Source organism: Hyla sarda, unplaced genomic scaffold (genome assembly GCF_029499605.1).
Source record: "Hyla sarda isolate aHylSar1 unplaced genomic scaffold, aHylSar1.hap1 scaffold_599, whole genome shotgun sequence".
Classification (NCBI taxonomy): Eukaryota; Metazoa; Chordata; class Amphibia; order Anura; family Hylidae; genus Hyla; species Hyla sarda.
Window position 1 is genome coordinate 107,467 of NW_026610613.1, and position 20,365 is coordinate 127,831.

The following is a 20,365-nucleotide window of genomic DNA, read 5'->3' on the forward strand; positions in this document are numbered from 1 at the left end:
GTGCCCGTGCTTCAACTCAGTGAGCCTATTCTCCCAGTGAGTTTCGGCACCTCGGGGTCACCACTCCCCGAGGCACAAAAGTACCTCGGCTCTAGACCCTCTCAGCCTCATGGCGAGACCCGGAGGGAACAGGTCACATCGGGGCAGCCGTCGAGCTGATTCCTCAGAACCAGCCCCGGAAAGCCCTGGTACACCTGCATCCTCCATGCAGCACCCATCCCCACCAGCATGAAAACTGATAAGAACAGATACTACACTTGATCTTAGCCAAAAGGCCGAGAAGCGATAACCGTGAAAGGGGCGGGCCCAACAAGGTCCCCTTCATGGGCACTATCACTGCTTGCTGTCAGGGAGGCTGCCAGACAATTTTCCATGCACACTCTGGGCTGGGGGGCAGTCAACCACCAGTACACACAGCAGAACCTAAACCCATACCATTATTGCTAAGCAGCAAGACAGGGGCCCATTGCACTCCCACGGGGCCTTTTTAAATGCAATCCATAACCCGGATTTGCCAGGAACCCTTCTTACTCCTCCTACTTGCATGTGACACTGGGCTTAGGATCTGCATAGGAAACACACACACAAGCACACACCTACCTTTGTTGCCTGCAGATGCCTCCTTGGCTGTCCCCAAACGGTATCAAACCAACACCCACGGGAAGCTGTAAGCATAGAGGACATGCCTGCACCCCATTGGACTTACCTGTGTGGGTTAAACCCGGGTTATTTGACAACCTATGGCGGTGATGGTTCTGCTCAGGCAGAGCAGTGCTGATGCTCCTCATAAAGCTGTCGCTGCTGTGAAGGTTCTAGGTGACATCACAAATCCCTATGGTTACATACACAACAAAGCTGGGTTGTTGTTGTTTACACTCTGCAAGGCCTGTGGAAGTGAGTGACATCATAGCACTGTAGTTCTGAGGGTTCTAGATGGATGCAACAATCTCCTGTTGCTTCTATGAAGGCCATAATAGACGACATCACCAAACAGCTCCATAGTCACATACACAGCAAAGGAGAGATGTTGTTTACACCTAGTGATGTCAGTGGTATTGAGTGACATCACAGCACAGTGCTAAGGCTCCTGGGCCTGGACACAGCAGCGGCTGCAATATCTCAACGGAGAATACGTTTATATATATGTGTGTGTGTGCGCGTATATATATATATATATATATATATATATATATATATTTCTCCGCCGAAATCACTTTTAAACCCATTTCCACCTTTTTTTCCCTTCTCTTCCTCTTACTTTTTTTTCACGTTTTTTTACGTTTTTCTCCTTTTCGCCTCTTTTCTGGGCGTATTATTCTTCTTTTTCTTCTTTTTTTTCGTCTAATGCATACCCCATCAGTGCAGCAATGCTTATTCAATACCGCCAGCAGATGGAGACACTGGGGGATAATTTTCTAAGGATTTATACTGATTTTTCCTGTCTGAATTTGTCGCACAGAAAGTTGCAGGCCAAATATGTGTGACATTTCTGCGACTTTAGCTTCTAGAGCATTTTTACAACATTATACATAGGTGCTGAATACATAAAAAGCGACTGTTCAGCGACAGACAAGTCGCATCGGCTGAAAGTAGGCCAGAATGTCAGTCCATGTTGGAGCAGGTTTAGATACAGTCTAAAGCATAGATCTCAAAGTCTGTGCACAGAATTTAGCAAGGGCCTCGCACCTTCTGATGCATCAGGTAGGTGCACAATAGCATAGCCTAACCCTCTGTACTTTGGTCTATATTGATGCGGGACATAGACAGCCAGCTGATGACCAATCCATTAGTGCAATGGATGGCTGGAAGCATTTGTCTTTGCCTTTGCAATACCACAGAAGCAATGCATGGTCAATGTACAGCAATGACACACCTGTGTGAACAGCCAGGAGACCCCCCCCCCCCCCATGTTATGTTACATAGTTACATAGTTAGTACGGTCGAAAAAAGACATATGTCCATCAAGTTCAACCAGGGAATTAAGGGGTAGGGGTGTGGCGCGATATTGGGGAAGGGATGAGATTTTATATTTCTTCATAAGCATTAATCTTATTTTGTCAATTAGGAACATTCAGCACCCACCCGCTATCAAGGCAGCTGCCTATCATGTCATGCCCTACCTGCACAGGTGTGCTGGCTACTCAAATGATCCAATTAAGGAGGCCATTTAGTCAGCAGCAGCAGAAGTCCTGTGCCTGGACGCTCCAACAGCGGCCAGACACAAGCAGAAGCAGAAGCAGCAGCAGCACCACCTTTTGTTTTTTGGCTGCAGCAGCAGCAGCAGCAAGGCCCACAGGGCTGGCTAGCTGGCTAGCCAGCAAGCAGGTAGCAATGAAAGTAGGAATCTTTCTTTTTAACCCTGTAAGGGGGTGGTGCACTGTACCCGAAGATACTGCCATATCGGGTCAATGCATAGGGCGACGGAAGCAAGCTTCGAAATCGGCCCCCGTTCTCAAAAATCCATTTAATATATGGTCCCCAGATAGGGGACGTATCAGATATTAAACTGATAAGAACAGATACTACACTTGATCTTAGCCAAAAGGCCGAGAAGCGATAACCGTGAAAGGGGCGGGCCCAACAAGGTCCCCTTCATGGGCACTATCACTGCTTGCTGTCAGGGAGGCTGCCAGACAATTTTCCATGCACACTCTGGGCTGGGGGGCAGTCAACCACCAGTACACACAGCAGAACCTAAACCCATACCATTATTGCTAAGCAGCAAGACAGGGGCCCATTGCACTCCCACGGGGCCTTTTTAAATGCAATCCATAACCCGGATTTGCCAGGAACCCTTCTTACTCCTCCTACTTGCATGTGACACTGGGCTTAGGATCTGCATAGGAAACACACACACAAGCACACACCTACCTTTGTTGCCTGCAGATGCCTCCTTGGCTGTCCCCAAACGGTATCAAACCAACACCCACGGGAAGCTGTAAGCATAGAGGACATGCCTGCACCCCATTGGACTTACCTGTGTGGGTTAAACCCGGGTTATTTGACAACCTATGGCGGTGATGGTTCTGCTCAGGCAGAGCAGTGCTGATGCTCCTCATAAAGCTGTCGCTGCTGTGAAGGTTCTAGGTGACATCACAAATCCCTATGGTTACATACACAACAAAGCTGGGTTGTTGTTGTTTACACTCTGCAAGGCCTGTGGAAGTGAGTGACATCATAGCACTGTAGTTCTGAGGGTTCTAGATGGATGCAACAATCTCCTGTTGCTTCTATGAAGGCCATAATAGACGACATCACCAAACAGCTCCATAGTCACATACACAGCAAAGGAGAGATGTTGTTTACACCTAGTGATGTCAGTGGTATTGAGTGACATCACAGCACAGTGCTAAGGCTCCTGGGCCTGGACACAGCAGCGGCTGCAATATCTCAACGGAGAATACGTTTATATATATGTGTGTGTGTGCGCGTATATATATATATATATATATATATATATATATATATATATATATTTCTCCGCCGAAATCACTTTTAAACCCATTTCCACCTTTTTTTCCCTTCTCTTCCTCTTACTTTTTTTTCACGTTTTTTTACGTTTTTCTCCTTTTCGCCTCTTTTCTGGGCGTATTATTCTTCTTTTTCTTCTTTTTTTTCGTCTAATGCATACCCCATCAGTGCAGCAATGCTTATTCAATACCGCCAGCAGATGGAGACACTGGGGGATAATTTTCTAAGGATTTATACTGATTTTTCCTGTCTGAATTTGTCGCACAGAAAGTTGCAGGCCAAATATGTGTGACATTTCTGCGACTTTAGCTTCTAGAGCATTTTTACAACATTATACATAGGTGCTGAATACATAAAAAGCGACTGTTCAGCGACAGACAAGTCGCATCGGCTGAAAGTAGGCCAGAATGTCAGTCCATGTTGGAGCAGGTTTAGATACAGTCTAAAGCATAGATCTCAAAGTCTGTGCACAGAATTTAGCAAGGGCCTCGCACCTTCTGATGCATCAGGTAGGTGCACAATAGCATAGCCTAACCCTCTGTACTTTGGTCTATATTGATGCGGGACATAGACAGCCAGCTGATGACCAATCCATTAGTGCAATGGATGGCTGGAAGCATTTGTCTTTGCCTTTGCAATACCACAGAAGCAATGCATGGTCAATGTACAGCAATGACACACCTGTGTGAACAGCCAGGAGACCCCCCCCCCCCCCCCCCCCCCCATGTTATGTTACATAGTTACATAGTTAGTACGGTCGAAAAAAGACATATGTCCATCAAGTTCAACCAGGGAATTAAGGGGTAGGGGTGTGGCGCGATATTGGGGAAGGGATGAGATTTTATATTTCTTCATAAGCATTAATCTTATTTTGTCAATTAGGAACATTCAGCACCCACCCGCTATCAAGGCAGCTGCCTATCATGTCATGCCCTACCTGCACAGGTGTGCTGGCTACTCAAATGATCCAATTAAGGAGGCCATTTAGTCAGCAGCAGCAGAAGTCCTGTGCCTGGACGCTCCAACAGCGGCCAGACACAAGCAGAAGCAGAAGCAGCAGCAGCAGCAGCAAGGCCCACAGGGCTGGCTAGCTGGCTAGCCAGCAAGCAGGTAGCAATGAAAGTAGGAATCTTTCTTTTTAACCCTGTAAGAGGGTGGTGCACTGTACCCGAAGATACTGCCATATCGGGTCAATGCATAGGGCGACGGAAGCAAGCTTCGAAATCGGCCCCCGTTCTCAAAAATCCATTTAATATATGGTCCCCAGATAGGGGACGTATCAGATATTAAACTGATAAGAACAGATACTACACTTGATCTTAGCCAAAAGGCCGAGAAGCGATAACCGTGAAAGGGGCGGGCCCAACAAGGTCCCCTTCATGGGCACTATCACTGCTTGCTGTCAGGGAGGCTGCCAGACAATTTTCCATGCACACTCTGGGCTGGGGGGCAGTCAACCACCAGTACACACAGCAGAACCTAAACCCATACCATTATTGCTAAGCAGCAAGACAGGGGCCCATTGCACTCCCACGGGGCCTTTTTAAATGCAATCCATAACCCGTATTTGCCAGGAACCCTTCTTACTCCTCCTACTTGCATGTGACACTGGGCTTAGGATCTGCATAGGAAACACACACACAAGCACACACCTACCTTTGTTGCCTGCAGATGCCTCCTTGGCTGTCCCCAAACGGTATCAAACCAACACCCACGGGAAGCTGTAAGCATAGAGGACATGCCTGCACCCCATTGGACTTACCTGTGTGGGTTAAACCCGGGTTATTTGACAACCTATGGCGGTGATGGTTCTGCTCAGGCAGAGCAGTGCTGATGCTCCTCATAAAGCTGTCGCTGCTGTGAAGGTTCTAGGTGACATCACAAATCCCTATGGTTACATACACAACAAAGCTGGGTTGTTGTTGTTTACACTCTGCAAGGCCTGTGGAAGTGAGTGACATCATAGCACTGTAGTTCTGAGGGTTCTAGATGGATGCAACAATCTCCTGTTGCTTCTATGAAGGCCATAATAGACGACATCACCAAACAGCTCCATAGTCACATACACAGCAAAGGAGAGATGTTGTTTACACCTAGTGATGTCAGTGGTATTGAGTGACATCACAGCACAGTGCTAAGGCTCCTGGGCCTGGACACAGCAGCGGCTGCAATATCTCAACGGAGAATACGTTTATATATATGTGTGTGTGTGCGCGTATATATATATATATATATATATATATATATATATATATATATATATATATATTTCTCCGCCGAAATCACTTTTAAACCCATTTCCACCTTTTTTTCCCTTCTCTTCCTCTTACTTTTTTTTCACGTTTTTTTACGTTTTTCTCCTGGGCGTATTATTCTTCTTTTTCTTCTTTTTTTTCGTCTAATGCATACCCCATCAGTGCAGCAATGCTTATTCAATACCGCCAGCAGATGGAGACACTGGGGGATAATTTTCTAAGGATTTATACTGATTTTTCCTGTCTGAATTTGTCGCACAGAAAGTTGCAGGCCAAATATGTGTGACATTTCTGCGACTTTAGCTTCTAGAGCATTTTTACAACATTATACATAGGTGCTGAATACATAAAAAGCGACTGTTCAGCGACAGACAAGTCGCATCGGCTGAAAGTAGGCCAGAATGTCAGTCCATGTTGGAGCAGGTTTAGATACAGTCTAAAGCATAGATCTCAAAGTCTGTGCACAGAATTTAGCAAGGGCCTCGCACCTTCTGATGCATCAGGTAGGTGCACAATAGCATAGCCTAACCCTCTGTACTTTGGTCTATATTGATGCGGGACATAGACAGCCAGCTGATGACCAATCCATTAGTGCAATGGATGGCTGGAAGCATTTGTCTTTGCCTTTGCAATACCACAGAAGCAATGCATGGTCAATGTACAGCAATGACACACCTGTGTGAACAGCCAGGAGACCCCCCCCCCCCCCCCCCCCATGTTATGTTACATAGTTACATAGTTAGTACGGTCGAAAAAAGACATATGTCCATCAAGTTCAACCAGGGAATTAAGGGGTAGGGGTGTGGCGCGATATTGGGGAAGGGATGAGATTTTATATTTCTTCATAAGCATTAATCTTATTTTGTCAATTAGGAACATTCAGCACCCACCCGCTATCAAGGCAGCTGCCTATCATGTCATGCCCTACCTGCACAGGTGTGCTGGCTACTCAAATGATCCAATTAAGGAGGCCATTTAGTCAGCAGCAGCAGAAGTCCTGTGCCTGGACGCTCCAACAGCGGCCAGACACAAGCAGAAGCAGAAGCAGCAGCAGCACCACCTTTTGTTTTTTGGCTGCAGCAGCAGCAGCAGCAAGGCCCACAGGGCTGGCTAGCTGGCTAGCCAGCAAGCAGGTAGCAATGAAAGTAGGAATCTTTCTTTTTAACCCTGTAAGGGGGTGGTGCACTGTACCCGAAGATACTGCCATATCGGGTCAATGCATAGGGCGACGGAAGCAAGCTTCGAAATCGGCCCCCGTTCTCAAAAATCCATTTAATATATGGTCCCCAGATAGGGGACGTATCAGATATTAAACTGATAAGAACAGATACTACACTTGATCTTAGCCAAAAGGCCGAGAAGCGATAACCGTGAAAGGGGCGGGCCCAACAAGGTCCCCTTCATGGGCACTATCACTGCTTGCTGTCAGGGAGGCTGCCAGACAATTTTCCATGCACACTCTGGGTTGGGGGGCAGTCAACCACCAGTACACACAGCAGAACCTAAACCCATACCATTATTGCTAAGCAGCAAGACAGGGGCCCATTGCACTCCCACGGGGCCTTTTTAAATGCAATCCATAACCCGGATTTGCCAGGAACCCTTCTTACTCCTCCTACTTGCATGTGACACTGGGCTTAGGATCTGCATAGGAAACACACACACAAGCACACACCTACCTTTGTTGCCTGCAGATGCCTCCTTGGCTGTCCCCAAACGGTATCAAACCAACACCCACGGGAAGCTGTAAGCATAGAGGACATGCCTGCACCCCATTGGACTTACCTGTGTGGGTTAAACCCGGGTTATTTGACAACCTATGGCGGTGATGGTTCTGCTCAGGCAGAGCAGTGCTGATGCTCCTCATAAAGCTGTCGCTGCTGTGAAGGTTCTAGGTGACATCACAAATCCCTATGGTTACATACACAACAAAGCTGGGTTGTTGTTGTTTACACTCTGCAAGGCCTGTGGAAGTGAGTGACATCATAGCACTGTAGTTCTGAGGGTTCTAGATGGATGCAGCAATCTCCTGTTGCTTCTATGAAGGCCATAATAGACGACATCACCAAACAGCTCCATAGTCACATACACAGCAAAGGAGAGATGTTGTTTACACCTAGTGATGTCAGTGGTATTGAGTGACATCACAGCACAGTGCTAAGGCTCCTGGGCCTGGACACAGCAGCGGCTGCAATATCTCAACGGAGAATACGTTTATATATATGTGTGTGTGTGCGCGTATATATATATATATATATATATATATATATATATATATATATATATTCTCCGCCGAAATCACTTTTAAACCCATTTCCACCTTTTTTTCCCTTCTCTTCCTCTTACTTTTTTTTCACGTTTTTTTACGTTTTTCTCCTTTTCGCCTCTTTTCTGGGCGTATTATTCTTCTTTTTCTTCTTTTTTTTCGTCTAATGCATACCCCATCAGTGCAGCAATGCTTATTCAATACCGCCAGCAGATGGAGACACTGGGGGATAATTTTCTAAGGATTTATACTGATTTTTCCTGTCTGAATTTGTCGCACAGAAAGTTGCAGGCCAAATATGTGTGACATTTCTGCGACTTTAGCTTCTAGAGCATTTTTACAACATTATACATAGGTGCTGAATACATAAAAAGCGACTGTTCAGCGACAGACAAGTCGCATCGGCTGAAAGTAGGCCAGAATGTCAGTCCATGTTGGAGCAGGTTTAGATACAGTCTAAAGCATAGATCTCAAAGTCTGTGCACAGAATTTAGCAAGGGCCTCGCACCTTCTGATGCATCAGGTAGGTGCACAATAGCATAGCCTAACCCTCTGTACTTTGGTCTATATTGATGCGGGACATAGACAGCCAGCTGATGACCAATCCATTAGTGCAATGGATGGCTGGAAGCATTTGTCTTTGCCTTTGCAATACCACAGAAGCAATGCATGGTCAATGTACAGCAATGACACACCTGTGTGAACAGCCAGGAGACCCCCCCCCCCCCCCCCCCCATGTTATGTTACATAGTTACATAGTTAGTACGGTCGAAAAAAGACATATGTCCATCAAGTTCAACCAGGGAATTAAGGGGTAGGGGTGTGGCGCGATATTGGGGAAGGGATGAGATTTTATATTTCTTCATAAGCATTAATCTTATTTTGTCAATTAGGAACATTCAGCACCCACCCGCTATCAAGGCAGCTGCCTATCATGTCATGCCCTACCTGCACAGGTGTGCTGGCTACTCAAATGATCCAATTAAGGAGGCCATTTAGTCAGCAGCAGCAGAAGTCCTGTGCCTGGACGCTCCAACAGCGGCCAGACACAAGCAGAAGCAGAAGCAGCAGCAGCACCACCTTTTGTTTTTTGGCTGCAGCAGCAGCAGCAGCAGCAAGGCCCACAGGGCTGGCTAGCTGGCTAGCCAGCAAGCAGGTAGCAATGAAAGTAGGAATCTTTCTTTTTAACCCTGTAAGGGGGTGGTGCACTGTACCCGAAGATACTGCCATATCGGGTCAATGCATAGGGCGACGGAAGCAAGCTTCGAAATCGGCCCCCGTTCTCAAAAATCCATTTAATATATGGTCCCCAGATAGGGGACGTATCAGATATTAAACTGATAAGAACAGATACTACACTTGATCTTAGCCAAAAGGCCGAGAAGCGATAACCGTGAAAGGGGCGGGCCCAACAAGGTCCCCTTCATGGGCACTATCACTGCTTGCTGTCAGGGAGGCTGCCAGACAATTTTCCATGCACACTCTGGGCTGGGGGGCAGTCAACCACCAGTACACACAGCAGAACCTAAACCCATACCATTATTGCTAAGCAGCAAGACAGGGGCCCATTGCACTCCCACGGGGCCTTTTTAAATGCAATCCATAACCCGGATTTGCCAGGAACCCTTCTTACTCCTCCTACTTGCATGTGACACTGGGCTTAGGATCTACATAGGAAACACACACACAAGCACACACCTACCTTTGTTGCCTGCAGATGCCTCCTTGGCTGTCCCCAAACGGTATCAAACCAACACCCACGGGAAGCTGTAAGCATAGAGGACATGCCTGCACCCCATTGGACTTACCTGTGTGGGTTAAACCCGGGTTATTTGACAACCTATGGCGGTGATGGTTCTGCTCAGGCAGAGCAGTGCTGATGCTCCTCATAAAGCTGTCGCTGCTGTGAAGGTTCTAGGTGACATCACAAATCCCTATGGTTACATACACAACAAAGCTGGGTTGTTGTTGTTTACACTCTGCAAGGCCTGTGGAAGTGAGTGACATCATAGCACTGTAGTTCTGAGGGTTCTAGATGGATGCAACAATCTCCTGTTGCTTCTATGAAGGCCATAATAGACGACATCACCAAACAGCTCCATAGTCACATACACAGCAAAGGAGAGATGTTGTTTACACCTAGTGATGTCAGTGGTATTGAGTGACATCACAGCACAGTGCTAAGGCTCCTGGGCCTGGACACAGCAGCGGCTGCAATATCTCAACGGAGAATACGTTTATATATATGTGTGTGTGTGCGCGTATATATATATATATATATATATATATATATATATATATATATATTCTCCGCCGAAATCACTTTTAAACCCATTTCCACCTTTTTTTCCCTTCTCTTCCTCTTACTTTTTTTTCACGTTTTTTTACGTTTTTCTCCTTTTCGCCTCTTTTCTGGGCGTATTATTCTTCTTTTTCTTCTTTTTTTTCGTCTAATGCATACCCCATCAGTGCAGCAATGCTTATTCAATACCGCCAGCAGATGGAGACACTGGGGGATAATTTTCTAAGGATTTATACTGATTTTTCCTGTCTGAATTTGTCGCACAGAAAGTTGCAGGCCAAATATGTGTGACATTTCTGCGACTTTAGCTTCTAGAGCATTTTTACAACATTATACATAGGTGCTGAATACATAAAAAGCGACTGTTCAGCGACAGACAAGTCGCATCGGCTGAAAGTAGGCCAGAATGTCAGTCCATGTTGGAGCAGGTTTAGATACAGTCTAAAGCATAGATCTCAAAGTCTGTGCACAGAATTTAGCAAGGGCCTCGCACCTTCTGATGCATCAGGTAGGTGCACAATAGCATAGCCTAACCCTCTGTACTTTGGTCTATATTGATGCGGGACATAGACAGCCAGCTGATGACCAATCCATTAGTGCAATGGATGGCTGGAAGCATTTGTCTTTGCCTTTGCAATACCACAGAAGCAATGCATGGTCAATGTACGCAATGACACACCTGTGTGAACAGCCAGGAGACCCCCCCCCCCCCCCCCCCCATGTTATGTTACATAGTTACATAGTTAGTACGGTCGAAAAAAGACATATGTCCATCAAGTTCAACCAGGGAATTAAGGGGTAGGGGTGTGGCGCGATATTGGGGAAGGGATGAGATTTTATATTTCTTCATAAGCATTAATCTTATTTTGTCAATTAGGAACATTCAGCACCCACCCGCTATCAAGGCAGCTGCCTATCATGTCATGCCCTACCTGCACAGGTGTGCTGGCTACTCAAATGATCCAATTAAGGAGGCCATTTAGTCAGCAGCAGCAGAAGTCCTGTGCCTGGACGCTCCAACAGCGGCCAGACACAAGCAGAAGCAGAAGCAGCAGCAGCACCACCTTTTGTTTTTTGGCTGCAGCAGCAGCAGCAGCAAGGCCCACAGGGCTGGCTAGCTGGCTAGCCAGCAAGCAGGTAGCAATGAAAGTAGGAATCTTTCTTTTTAACCCTGTAAGGGGGTGGTGCACTGTACCCGAAGATACTGCCATATCGGGTCAATGCATAGGGCGACGGAAGCAAGCTTCGAAATCGGCCCCCGTTCTCAAAAATCCATTTAATATATGGTCCCCAGATAGGGGACGTATCAGATATTAAACTGATAAGAACAGATACTACACTTGATCTTAGCCAAAAGGCCGAGAAGCGATAACCGTGAAAGGGGCGGGCCCAACAAGGTCCCCTTCATGGGCACTATCACTGCTTGCTGTCAGGGAGGCTGCCAGACAATTTTCCATGCACACTCTGGGCTGGGGGGCAGTCAACCACCAGTACACACAGCAGAACCTAAACCCATACCATTATTGCTAAGCAGCAAGACAGGGGCCCATTGCACTCCCACGGGGCCTTTTTAAATGCAATCCATAACCCGGATTTGCCAGGAACCCTTCTTACTCCTCCTACTTGCATGTGACACTGGGCTTAGGATCTGCATAGGAAACACACACACAAGCACACACCTACCTTTGTTGCCTGCAGATGCCTCCTTGGCTGTCCCCAAACGGTATCAAACCAACACCCACGGGAAGCTGTAAGCATAGAGGACATGCCTGCACCCCATTGGACTTACCTGTGTGGGTTAAACCCGGGTTATTTGACAACCTATGGCGGTGATGGTTCTGCTCAGGCAGAGCAGTGCTGATGCTCCTCATAAAGCTGTCGCTGCTGTGAAGGTTCTAGGTGACATCACAAATCCCTATGGTTACATACACAACAAAGCTGGGTTGTTGTTGTTTACACTCTGCAAGGCCTGTGGAAGTGAGTGACATCATAGCACTGTAGTTCTGAGGGTTCTAGATGGATGCAACAATCTCCTGTTGCTTCTATGAAGGCCATAATAGACGACATCACCAAACAGCTCCATAGTCACATACACAGCAAAGGAGAGATGTTGTTTACACCTAGTGATGTCAGTGGTATTGAGTGACATCACAGCACAGTGCTAAGGCTCCTGGGCCTGGACACAGCAGCGGCTGCAATATCTCAACGGAGAATACGTTTATATATATGTGTGTGTGTGCGCGTATATATATATATATATATATATATATATATATATATATATATATATATATATTTCTCCGCCGAAATCACTTTTAAACCCATTTCCACCTTTTTTTCCCTTCTCTTCCTCTTACTTTTTTTTCACGTTTTTTTACGTTTTTCTCCTTTTCGCCTCTTTTCTGGGCGTATTATTCTTCTTTTTCTTCTTTTTTTTCGTCTAATGCATACCCCATCAGTGCAGCAATGCTTATTCAATACCGCCAGCAGATGGAGACACTGGGGGATAATTTTCTAAGGATTTATACTGATTTTTCCTGTCTGAATTTGTCGCACAGAAAGTTGCAGGCCAAATATGTGTGACATTTCTGCGACTTTAGCTTCTAGAGCATTTTTACAACATTATACATAGGTGCTGAATACATAAAAAGCGACTGTTCAGCGACAGACAAGTCGCATCGGCTGAAAGTAGGCCAGAATGTCAGTCCATGTTGGAGCAGGTTTAGATACAGTCTAAAGCATAGATCTCAAAGTCTGTGCACAGAATTTAGCAAGGGCCTCGCACCTTCTGATGCATCAGGTAGGTGCACAATAGCATAGCCTAACCCTCTGTACTTTGGTCTATATTGATGCGGGACATAGACAGCCAGCTGATGACCAATCCATTAGTGCAATGGATGGCTGGAAGCATTTGTCTTTGCCTTTGCAATACCACAGAAGCAATGCATGGTCAATGTACAGCAATGACACACCTGTGTGAACAGCCAGGAGACCCCCCCCCCCCCCCCCCCCCCCATGTTATGTTACATAGTTACATAGTTAGTACGGTCGAAAAAAGACATATGTCCATCAAGTTCAACCAGGGAATTAAGGGGTAGGGGTGTGGCGCGATATTGGGGAAGGGATGAGATTTTATATTTCTTCATAAGCATTAATCTTATTTTGTCAATTAGGAACATTCAGCACCCACCCGCTATCAAGGCAGCTGCCTATCATGTCATGCCCTACCTGCACAGGTGTGCTGGCTACTCAAATGATCCAATTAAGGAGGCCATTTAGTCAGCAGCAGCAGAAGTCCTGTGCCTGGACGCTCCAACAGCGGCCAGACACAAGCAGAAGCAGAAGCAGCAGCAGCAGCAGCAAGGCCCACAGGGCTGGCACAGGGCTGGCTAGCTGGCTAGCCAGCAAGCAGGTAGCAATGAAAGTAGGAATCTTTCTTTTTAACCCTGTAAGGGGGTGGTGCACTGTACCCGAAGATACTGCCATATCGGGTCAATGCATAGGGCGACGGAAGCAAGCTTCGAAATCGGCCCCCGTTCTCAAAAATCCATTTAATATATGGTCCCCAGATAGGGGACGTATCAGATATTAAACTGATAAGAACAGATACTACACTTGATCTTAGCCAAAAGGCCGAGAAGCGATAACCGTGAAAGGGGCGGGCCCAACAAGGTCCCCTTCATGGGCACTATCACTGCTTGCTGTCAGGGAGGCTGCCAGACAATTTTCCATGCACACTCTGGGCTGGGGGGCAGTCAACCACCAGTACACACAGCAGAACCTAAACCCATACCATTATTGCTAAGCAGCAAGACAGGGGCCCATTGCACTCCCACGGGGCCTTTTTAAATGCAATCCATAACCCGGATTTGCCAGGAACCCTTCTTACTCCTCCTACTTGCATGTGACACTGGGCTTAGGATCTGCATAGGAAACACACACACAAGCACACACCTACCTTTGTTGCCTGCAGATGCCTCCTTGGCTGTCCCCAAACGGTATCAAACCAACACCCACGGGAAGCTGTAAGCATAGAGGACATGCCTGCACCCCATTGGACTTACCTGTGTGGGTTAAACCCGGGTTATTTGACAACCTATGGCGGTGATGGTTCTGCTCAGGCAGAGCAGTGCTGATGCTCCTCATAAAGCTGTCGCTGCTGTGAAGGTTCTAGGTGACATCACAAATCCCTATGGTTACATACACAACAAAGCTGGGTTGTTGTTGTTTACACTCTGCAAGGCCTGTGGAAGTGAGTGACATCATAGCACTGTAGTTCTGAGGGTTCTAGATGGATGCAACAATCTCCTGTTGCTTCTATGAAGGCCATAATAGACGACATCACCAAACAGCTCCATAGTCACATACACAGCAAAGGAGAGATGTTGTTTACACCTAGTGATGTCAGTGGTATTGAGTGACATCACAGCACAGTGCTAAGGCTCCTGGGCCTGGACACAGCAGCGGCTGCAATATCTCAACGGAGAATACGTTTATATATATGTGTGTGTGTGCGCGTATATATATATATATATATATATATATATATATATATATATATATTTCTCCGCCGAAATCACTTTTAAACCCATTTCCACCTTTTTTTCCCTTCTCTTCCTCTTACTTTTTTTTCACGTTTTTTTACGTTTTTCTCCTTTTCGCCTCTTTTCTGGGCGTATTATTCTTCTTTTTCTTCTTTTTTTTCGTCTAATGCATACCCCATCAGTGCAGCAATGCTTATTCAATACCGCCAGCAGATGGAGACACTGGGGGATAATTTTCTAAGGATTTATACTGATTTTTCCTGTCTGAATTTGTCGCACAGAAAGTTGCAGGCCAAATATGTGTGACATTTCTGCGACTTTAGCTTCTAGAGCATTTTTACAACATTATACATAGGTGCTGAATACATAAAAAGCGACTGTTCAGCGACAGACAAGTCGCATCGGCTGAAAGTAGGCCAGAATGTCAGTCCATGTTGGAGCAGGTTTAGATACAGTCTAAAGCATAGATCTCAAAGTCTGTGCACAGAATTTAGCAAGGGCCTCGCACCTTCTGATGCATCAGGTAGGTGCACAATAGCATAGCCTAACCCTCTGTACTTTGGTCTATATTGATGCGGGACATAGACAGCCAGCTGATGACCAATCCATTAGTGCAATGGATGGCTGGAAGCATTTGTCTTTGCCTTTGCAATACCACAGAAGCAATGCATGGTCAACGTACAGCAATGACACACCTGTGTGAACAGCCAGGAGACCCCCCCCCCCCCCCCATGTTATGTTACATAGTTACATAGTTAGTACGGTCGAAAAAAGACATATGTCCATCAAGTTCAACCAGGGAATTAAGGGGTAGGGGTGTGGCGCGATATTGGGGAAGGGATGAGATTTTATATTTCTTCATAAGCATTAATCTTATTTTGTCAATTAGGAACATTCAGCACCCACCCGCTATCAAGGCAGCTGCCTATCATGTCATGCCCTACCTGCACAGGTGTGCTGGCTACTCAAATGATCCAATTAAGGAGGCCATTTAGTCAGCAGCAGCAGAAGTCCTGTGCCTGGACGCTCCAACAGCGGCCAGACACAAGCAGAAGCAGAAGCAGCAGCAGCACCACCTTTTGTTTTTTGGCTGCAGCAGCAGCAGCAGCAAGGCCCACAGGGCTGGCTAGCTGGCTAGCCAGCAAGCAGGTAGCAATGAAAGTAGGAATCTTTCTTTTTAACCCTGTAAGGGGGTGGTGCACTGTACCCGAAGATACTGCCATATCGGGTCAATGCATAGGGCGACGGAAGCAAGCTTCGAAATCGGCCCCCGTTCTCAAAAATCCATTTAATATATGGTCCCCAGATAGGGGACGTATCAGATATTAAACTGATAAGAACAGATACTACACTTGATCTTAGCCAAAAGGCCGAGAAGCGATAACCGTGAAAGGGGCGGGCCCAACAAGGTCCCCTTCATGGGCACTATCACTGCTTGCTGTCAGGGAGGCTGCCAGACAATTTTCCATGCACACTCTGGGCTGGGGGGCAGTCAACCACCAGTACACACAGCAGAACCTAAACCCATACCATTATTGCTAAGCAGCAAGACAGGGGCCCATTGCACTCCCACGGGGCCTTTTTAAATGCAATCCATAACCCGGATTTGCCAGGAACCCTTCTTACTCCTCCTACTTGCATGTGACACTGGGCTTAGGATCTGCATAGGAAACACACACACAAGCACACACCTACCTTTGTTGCCTGCAGATGCCTCCTTGGCTGTCCCCAAACGGTATCAAACCAACACCCACGGGAAGCTGTAAGCATAGAGGACATGCCTGCACCCCATTGGACTTACCTGTGTGGGTTAAACCCGGGTTATTTGACAACCTATGGCGGTGATGGTTCTGCTCAGGCAGAGCAGTGCTGATGCTCCTCATAAAGCTGTCGCTGCTGTGAAGGTTCTAGGTGACATCACAAATCCCTATGGTTACATACACAACAAAGCTGGGTTGTTGTTGTTTACACTCTGCAAGGCCTGTGGAAGTGAGTGACATCATAGCACTGTAGTTCTGAGGGTTCTAGATGGATGCAACAATCTCCTGTTGCTTCTATGAAGGCCATAATAGACGACATCACCAAACAGCTCCATAGTCACATACACAGCAAAGGAGAGATGTTGTTTACACCTAGTGATGTCAGTGGTATTGAGTGACATCACAGCACAGTGCTAAGGCTCCTGGGCCTGGACACAGCAGCGGCTGCAATATCTCAACGGAGAATACGTTTATATATATGTGTGTGTGTGCGCGTATATATATATATATATATATATATATATATATATATATATTTCTCCGCCAAAATCACTTTTAAACCCATTTCCACCTTTTTTTCCCTTCTCTTCCTCTTACTTTTTTTTCACGTTTTTTTACGTTTTTCTCCTTTTCGCCTCTTTTCTGGGCGTATTATTCTTCTTTTTCTTCTTTTTTTTCGTCTAATGCATACCCCATCAGTGCAGCAATGCTTATTCAATACCGCCAGCAGATGGAGACACTGGGGGATAATTTTCTAAGGATTTATACTGATTTTTCCTGTCTGAATTTGTCGCACAGAAAGTTGCAGGCCAAATATGTGTGACATTTCTGCGACTTTAGCTTCTAGAGCATTTTTACAACATTATACATAGGTGCTGAATACATAAAAAGCGACTGTTCAGCGACAGACAAGTCGCATCGGCTGAAAGTAGGCCAGAATGTCAGTCCATGTTGGAGCAGGTTTAGATACAGTCTAAAGCATAGATCTCAAAGTCTGTGCACAGAATTTAGCAAGGGCCTCGCACCTTCTGATGCATCAGGTAGGTGCACAATAGCATAGCCTAACCCTCTGTACTTTGGTCTATATTGATGCGGGACATAGACAGCCAGCTGATGACCAATCCATTAGTGCAATGGATGGCTGGAAGCATTTGTCTTTGCCTTTGCAATACCACAGAAGCAATGCATGGTCAATGTACAGCAATGACACACCTGTGTGAACAGCCAGGAGACCCCCCCCCCCCCATGTTATGTTACATAGTTACATAGTTAGTACGGTCGAAAAAAGACATATGTCCATCAAGTTCAACCAGGGAATTAAGGGGTAGGGGTGTGGCGCGATATTGGGGAAGGGATGAGATTTTATATTTCTTCATAAGCATTAATCTTATTTTGTCAATTAGGAACATTCAGCACCCACCCGCTATCAAGGCAGCTGCCTATCATGTCATGCCCTACCTGCACAGGTGTGCTGGCTACTCAAATGATCCAATTAAGGAGGCCATTTAGTCAGCAGCAGCAGAAGTCCTGTGCCTGGACGCTCCAACAGCGGCCAGACACAAGCAGAAGCAGAAGCAGCAGCAGCACCACCTTTTGTTTTTTGGCTGCAGCAGCAGCAGCAGCAAGGCCCACAGGGCTGGCTAGCTGGCTAGCCAGCAAGCAGGTAGCAATGAAAGTAGGAATCTTTCTTTTTAACCCTGTAAGGGGGTGGTGCACTGTACCCGAAGATACTGCCATATCGGGTCAATGCATAGGGCGACGGAAGCAAGCTTCGAAATCGGCCCCCGTTCTCAAAAATCCATTTAATATATGGTCCCCAGATAGGGGACGTATCAGATATTAAACTGATAAGAACAGATACTACACTTGATCTTAGCCAAAAGGCCGAGAAGCGATAACCGTGAAAGGGGCGGGCCCAACAAGGTCCCCTTCATGGGCACTATCACTGCTTGCTGTCAGGGAGGCTGCCAGACAATTTTCCATGCACACTCTGGGCTGGGGGGCAGTCAACCACCAGTACACACAGCAGAACCTAAACCCATACCATTATTGCTAAGCAGCAAGACAGGGGCCCATTGCACTCCCACGGGGCCTTTTTAAATGCAATCCATAACCCGGATTTGCCAGGAACCCTTCTTACTCCTCCTACTTGCATGTGACACTGGGCTTAGGATCTGCATAGGAAACACACACACAAGCACACACCTACCTTTGTTGCCTGCAGATGCCTCCTTGGCTGTCCCCAAACGGTATCAAACCAACACCCACGGGAAGCTGTAAGCATAGAGGACATGCCTGCACCCCATTGGACTTACCTGTGTGGGTTAAACCCGGGTTATTTGACAACCTATGGCGGTGATGGTTCTGCTCAGGCAGAGCAGTGCTGATGCTCCTCATAAAGCTGTCGCTGCTGTGAAGGTTCTAGGTGACATCACAAATCCCTATGGTTACATACACAACAAAGCTGGGTTGTTGTTGTTTACACTCTGCAAGGCCTGTGGAAGTGAGTGACATCATAGCACTGTAGTTCTGAGGGTTCTAGATGGATGCAACAATCTCCTGTTGCTTCTATGAAGGCCATAATAGACGACATCACCAAACAGCTCCATAGTCACATACACAGCAAAGGAGAGATGTTGTTTACACCTAGTGATGTCAGTGGTATTGAGTGACATCACAGCACAGTGCTAAGGCTCCTGGGCCTGGACACAGCAGCGGCTGCAATATCTCAACGGAGAATACGTTTATATATATGTGTGTGTGTGCGCGTATATATATATATATATATATATATATATATATATATATATATTTCTCCGCCAAAATCACTTTTAAACCCATTTCCACCTTTTTTTTCCCTTCTCTTCCTCTTACTTTTTTTTCACGTTTTTTTACGTTTTTCTCCTTTTCGCCTCTTTTCTGGGCGTATTATTCTTCTTTTTCTTCTTTTTTTTCGTCTAATGCATACCCCATCAGTGCAGCAATGCTTATTCAATACCGCCAGCAGATGGAGACACTGGGGGATAATTTTCTAAGGATTTATACTGATTTTTCCTGTCTGAATTTGTCGCACAGAAAGTTGCAGGCCAAATATGTGTGACATTTCTGCGACTTTAGCTTCTAGAGCATTTTTACAACATTATACATAGGTGCTGAATACATAAAAAGCGACTGTTCAGCGACAGACAAGTCGCATCGGCTGAAAGTAGGCCAGAATGTCAGTCCATGTTGGAGCAGGTTTAGATACAGTCTAAAGCATAGATCTCAAAGTCTGTGCACAGAATTTAGCAAGGGCCTCGCACCTTCTGATGCATCAGGTAGGTGCACAATAGCATAGCCTAACCCTCTGTACTTTGGTCTATATTGATGCGGGACATAGACAGCCAGCTGATGACCAATCCATTAGTGCAATGGATGGCTGGAAGCATTTGTCTTTGCCTTTGCAATACCACAGAAGCAATGCATGGTCAATGTACAGCAATGACACACCTGTGTGAACAGCCAGGAGACCCCCCCCCCCCATGTTATGTTACATAGTTACATAGTTAGTACGGTCGAAAAAAGACATATGTCCATCAAGTTCAACCAGGGAATTAAGGGGTAGGGGTGTGGCGCGATATTGGGGAAGGGAGGAGATTTTATATTTCTTCATAAGCATTAATCTTATTTTGTCAATTAGGAACATTCAGCACCCACCCGCTATCAAGGCAGCTGCCTATCATGTCATGCCCTACCTGCACAGGTGTGCTGGCTACTCAAATGATCCA

At 46.3% G+C, this 20,365-nt stretch overlaps 8 non-coding genes and 1 pseudogene across 8 annotated transcripts; all 9 read right to left on the bottom strand.

Annotated features, from left to right (window-relative positions):
• Nucleotides 1–127: 127 nt before the first annotated feature.
• On the bottom strand, nucleotides 128–287 carry LOC130340739 (U2 spliceosomal RNA; annotated as a pseudogene).
• A 2,080-nt stretch (nucleotides 288–2,367) lies between these two features.
• LOC130340772 (U2 spliceosomal RNA) lies at nucleotides 2,368–2,558 on the bottom strand. The gene has a single exon (XR_008880829.1). It is a non-coding gene; the product is annotated as a U2 spliceosomal RNA (small nuclear RNA).
• A 2,065-nt stretch (nucleotides 2,559–4,623) lies between these two features.
• On the bottom strand, nucleotides 4,624–4,814 carry LOC130340774 (U2 spliceosomal RNA). Its single transcript, XR_008880831.1, has one exon. It is a non-coding gene; the product is annotated as a U2 spliceosomal RNA (small nuclear RNA).
• A 2,087-nt stretch (nucleotides 4,815–6,901) lies between these two features.
• LOC130340775 (U2 spliceosomal RNA) lies at nucleotides 6,902–7,092 on the bottom strand. Its single transcript, XR_008880832.1, has one exon. It is a non-coding gene; the product is annotated as a U2 spliceosomal RNA (small nuclear RNA).
• A 2,098-nt stretch (nucleotides 7,093–9,190) lies between these two features.
• LOC130340777 (U2 spliceosomal RNA) lies at nucleotides 9,191–9,381 on the bottom strand. Its single transcript, XR_008880833.1, has one exon. It is a non-coding gene; the product is annotated as a U2 spliceosomal RNA (small nuclear RNA).
• A 2,092-nt stretch (nucleotides 9,382–11,473) lies between these two features.
• Nucleotides 11,474–11,664, bottom strand: LOC130340778 (U2 spliceosomal RNA). Its single transcript, XR_008880834.1, has one exon. It is a non-coding gene; the product is annotated as a U2 spliceosomal RNA (small nuclear RNA).
• A 2,084-nt stretch (nucleotides 11,665–13,748) lies between these two features.
• On the bottom strand, nucleotides 13,749–13,939 carry LOC130340779 (U2 spliceosomal RNA). Its single transcript, XR_008880835.1, has one exon. It is a non-coding gene; the product is annotated as a U2 spliceosomal RNA (small nuclear RNA).
• A 2,090-nt stretch (nucleotides 13,940–16,029) lies between these two features.
• On the bottom strand, nucleotides 16,030–16,220 carry LOC130340780 (U2 spliceosomal RNA). The gene has a single exon (XR_008880836.1). It is a non-coding gene; the product is annotated as a U2 spliceosomal RNA (small nuclear RNA).
• A 2,083-nt stretch (nucleotides 16,221–18,303) lies between these two features.
• On the bottom strand, nucleotides 18,304–18,494 carry LOC130340781 (U2 spliceosomal RNA). Its single transcript, XR_008880837.1, has one exon. It is a non-coding gene; the product is annotated as a U2 spliceosomal RNA (small nuclear RNA).
• Between the last annotated feature and the right edge of the window lie 1,871 nt (nucleotides 18,495–20,365).